This window comes from Chrysemys picta, chromosome 7 (assembly GCF_011386835.1).
Source record: "Chrysemys picta bellii isolate R12L10 chromosome 7, ASM1138683v2, whole genome shotgun sequence".
NCBI classification, from domain to species: Eukaryota; Metazoa; Chordata; order Testudines; family Emydidae; genus Chrysemys; species Chrysemys picta.
In genome coordinates, this window is record NC_088797.1 from 51,102,940 (window position 1) to 51,107,590 (window position 4,651).

The following is a 4,651-nucleotide window of genomic DNA, read 5'->3' on the forward strand; positions in this document are numbered from 1 at the left end:
CTATGGTAGTTTTATTGCGGGGAGATGGCCACGTGGTGGCAGCAGAGGATGAGAGCGGGACATGGTCCGGAGTCTGAGGTTAAAGCCAGTTTCCATTGTGAACCGCACCAGGACTTCTGTTAACTGTCTCTGAAATGCCAAATGATCTTCGTTGTAGCCCAAACTGTCTCTGTTGCAGCCTGAACGTGCTTGGCACAGCTGGATGTGCAGCTGTCCTGCGGTGCTTTACAATGATTATCAGTTGTTCTTATTTTCAGGAATTTGCAATACTACAGCCCAGAACAAATGTCCCGTGTGGGGTTAATAAAGTGGGTGCTATGGCCCAGCGGGGCAGGGGCCGCCAGCAGCCCTGCAATGTACCACTGACCCAAGCAGACTTTGGAATTGCACCCGGATGGTGCCAGTGGTGGGCCTAGGCCGAGCCAGCACCACGTGCTTGTCCGTGGCCACAGTTGGCTCCTGGGCCCTGCCCCAGCACAGATAAGGGGAATAAGCTATAGTGGTATGAGACACCTTGATCCTATCCCCTCGGTGTAGCTGCAGCAGTAAGCTCTCACCCCCCTGAACCGCCAGGCAGCCTGGGCGAAGAGAAAAGGGTAGAGCAGCCCTGGCTGTCCTCTCGGCCTGCTGAGAGACATGTCCCTGGGGAACAGGGAGTGTGACTAGCAGGTAGCAGTCACTGACCTGGCTCAAGAGACCACAGGGAGGGGGAAATCGGGCCCCCAGTTCTAAGGGTGGAGAAGAAGGATTTGTCTGGGACTTGGAGGATCTTTCCTTCCCTTGCTCACTGCGGGCCTATGAGTGTGAAAGGCACCTAGGGCACACAGGGAGCTCTCCATAAACACCGCGCAGGGCTGGGGAGTGGGGAGATGGTTGGTAGCAGTCAGTGTCTGCTGCCTAGTGGGGAAATCTGGACTCCAGGATCTGCACAGTGCAGCTATAAACCACGTCCTCCCTGGCAGATTTCACAACCCTACCAGTCATTGCCTCATCTGCCCTGATCCTTGGCCTACAAGAGCTCAGCAGCCAGGGCTCCCATTCCATGCAAACCTGGGCCCCCCTTTGCCACAACCAGCTAAGTGAGTCTCCAGGGGGTTGAGTTTTGGAGTGTCAGTGACCTGGTTTGAGAAGGGCAGCCTTCCCTCTGCCTTTCAAGGCTCTGTTGCTATCTTGGGTATCTGGCCCCCATGACCAGCATATCTGAGCCCCCAATCCAGAAGAGACTGATCCTCATGCCCCACCCTCCCATGCATAAGAGTTGTACTAGGGTAGGTTCACCCATGGTGAACTTCCTGGGCTGTCACAGGCTTCCAGTGTGACCCTGGACAAGTCACTTAGCCTCTGTGCAGTGGGGATGCTAGTCCTGCCCTGCCTCACGGCGGTGCAAGGGAAATGCACAATTATGCCATGTGTTGAGAGCCACTGATGCTCTCTATGAGGTATAATTATTGTTCTACAGATGGGAACAGAGGCACAGTGACAGACCAAAGCTCACACAGGGAGCGAACCAAAGCTGGGAACTGAATCCTGGTCATCTGGCTCTCAGGGTAGGGGCCAGCCTTCCACTCCATGCTCAACCTCCACAGTCCAATTCCTGAACCTCCAACACCTTCCCCTTCCTTCCACTGCGCATGACGCACTACCAGGCCCGGTCTGGCATCGTGACCCTCATTTGGGGAGCAGTCCCACTGGAGCGTAGGGCGAGGGCTGCTCCTGTGCGTATGGGTCTGCAGGGTTGGGCCCTTTGGGAAGAACGGTAGCGGCTCTAAAATGCCGACAGTGTTATTGCTCCAGTGCATCGATGCACACAGCGTTTTGCAGGCAAATCCCAAGAGTGGTGGTGTCTGCTCAGAGGCAGCTAGCAGGGGATGGATGAGGCCAGCAGGAGCGGACAGCTGGCAGCAAGAAGTGCAGTGTGAGGACGAGGCTATGGATGGGTCCTGGGTCAGAGAGGCTGGTCCTGCAGGATGATCCCTGGGGAAGATGACTCAGTGACACGACCCAGAGCAGACATGGGCTCGGAGAGGTGGATGGAGCTGGTGGAATGGGCGTGCTGGGGGTTACGCCAAGGCAGCACCAGGCAGAGCCTTCAGGAAGAGGATGAGGCACATGGGCTCGCTGTGGGCGGAGGCTGGTGGGTGGATCTGAGCAGGGAGCAGACAGGACCCCCATGGTGGGCCAAGGGAGGAGAGTTTGGCTGCAGTGGGCAGAATGGGCTGGACGGGAGAGGGGAGGAAGAGAAGGCTGCAACCCTCAGGCGAGGCATGAGGCACCCAGGGTGGAAGAGAGCTGATCCCAAGGGGACGGGGAAGAACAATGGGGTTTGGCAGCAGGGGAGGGGAGCTGTGGCAGAGGCAGATCTGAGTCATGGGCACCAAGGGGGCAGCAGCACCCTGGGGGCAGACACACTTGTCTGGGGTGGGGGCAGGTTTAGAATGGGAGCAAGCGCCAGCAGCTCCTGGGGAAGGAGGGGCCCGCTGGGAGAGGATCCAAGAGATACAGGGAGGTCGGGAAGTAGGAGAGGGCAGAAGCCTGGGAGGAGGGGGCAGGAGAAGGGAATCTTGAGGGGGGAGGGATAATCCTGAGGCCCAGGACAGAAGAGGGATGAAGGGCAAGTGGGTGGCAAGGAGACCCCTTGGCTCAGCGAGGGGGGCTAGTTACTCTGGGGAGGGCTGGCTCAACAGGTGGGACCTAGCGGTGGTAGAGGCTTGTGGGGTAACTAGCACACGCCAAGACTTGGGGATGGCAGTGAGGTGGCAGCTGGCTCTTCTCCAGAGTGGGGGGAGAGAAGGCAGGATCAGCAACCGAGTTTTCTGACAGGTGACAGCCTGTGTGTGGGGCAGTTGGCAGACCCCACGGGTGAGCTAGCTCCACCGACACCAGCCAGGCCTGGCTGTCTGCACACTCACCAGCCTGTCCTGGCATGGGCCACAGGTACTCCCAGGTCTCCTGCTGGGCCTGGCACAGTGGGAGGCAGGACCCCCTCCCCGGGTGTGTCAGAAAGCCCTGCTTGGGCCACCAGGGCCAGAGCAGCCGGCTGCCAGGGCTGCCACCCAGAGGCAGGAATTCCAGTGACCAGTTGTCACCGGCTCGAGGTGTGGTCCTGGGGGGGTCGCTGCTGCCCTTGCTGGGTCCCCTTAGTTTGCCCCAGCAGGGCAGTTCTTTGACTCTGACTGCGTCCGGAAGCATGCCTCAGTCTCTGAGCTGTGATCAGGGAGGCAGCCTGGAGCAGGGGTGCGGTCCCTCCACTGTCCCAGGCCTTTCTGTCTCTCCGCTGCTCTGTCCCCTTTGTAGCAGGCCTTGTTTCCTTCACTGGGCACAGCTGGGTGCCCTAGGGTTGCCAACTTTCTAGTTGCTCAAAACCAAACATCATAGGCCCCCCACTTCCTGAGGCCCTGCCCCTATCCTGCCCTTTCCCTGAGGCCCTACCCCTACTCACTACATTCCCCCTCCCTCAGTGGCTCGCTCTCCCCCATCCTCACTCACTTTCACTGGGCTGGGGTAGAGGGTTGGGGTGCAGGAGGGGGTGAGGGCTCTAACTGGAGTGTGGGCTCCGGGGTGGGGCCAGAAATGTGGGGTTGTCAAGGCTGATTCCCCACTCTGGCACTTTGAGTACAGAAGGTGGGGGCCCACAAGGATTCTAACAATACTGGCCACTCCAGGCTTGTATTAAACTTTTATTTAAACTTGTATTAAATTTGTATTATAGCTTTTCTCTGACCTTGGATGGGTAGATACTGCCACCACCCAAGTGCAAAAACCCCTTTGAGAACCCAGGAAGGTGCACTTGGAAATTCCTTCCTGTGCAGTATCCTCAGGCCCTTTCACCACCCACTCCGGGGAAGAGCTGAGAAAGAAAAACAAAGGAAATCAGCTGTTGCCACCAGCTAATTAAACAACATGTGCACAGGCCTCTTAGGACACAAAAATCCAATTCTGTTCTTTAAAAAGGTAAATTTTATTAAAAACAAAAAGAAAGAAAATACATCTGGAAACTCAGGCTATTGCTACATTTAAAAAGAGCAAATACAAGGATTAAGTATCAACAATAGTTTCTTGTGGTCAAGCTTAAAGGTTACAAGCAAAACAAAAGCATTTGGGGTTAGCACAGAGGAGTCCACAAGCCATATAGAAATAAAAAAGAGATAAACCTAACTGCATCTTCCTAGACATTCCCTGATCTACTTACATATCTGGGGTTTTAAATGAGTAGTTTCTAGGTATGATCTGGTGATTTTTCATACCTGGCCCACAGCTTTTTACAGCATCGCTGTTCTGTTCCCTCTCTCCAAAGAACAACAAAAGGGGAGTCTTGTTTCAATTTTAAGAAGTTCTAGCCTTCCCATTGGCTCTTTTGGCCAGGTGCCCACTCACTTCCTTTTACCTATGCATCACAGTGACTTTTAACCCTTTACAGGTAAGGCAAGTAGAGAATAGCTACTAAGAGGGATTTTATAGCTAACTGGCTGTTGGGTCCATAAAAGGGAGCTACCCCCCCCCTTCATTTATCACAGGGGTTCAGGGTGCAGGAGGGGGCTCCAGGCTAGGGGGTGGAGCCGAGGGATTTGGAATGTGGAAGGGGGTTGTGGGTTGAGGTAGGGGGTTGGCGAGCAGGGGGGGGGAGGGCTCTGGGCTTAGGGGTTGGGCTTAC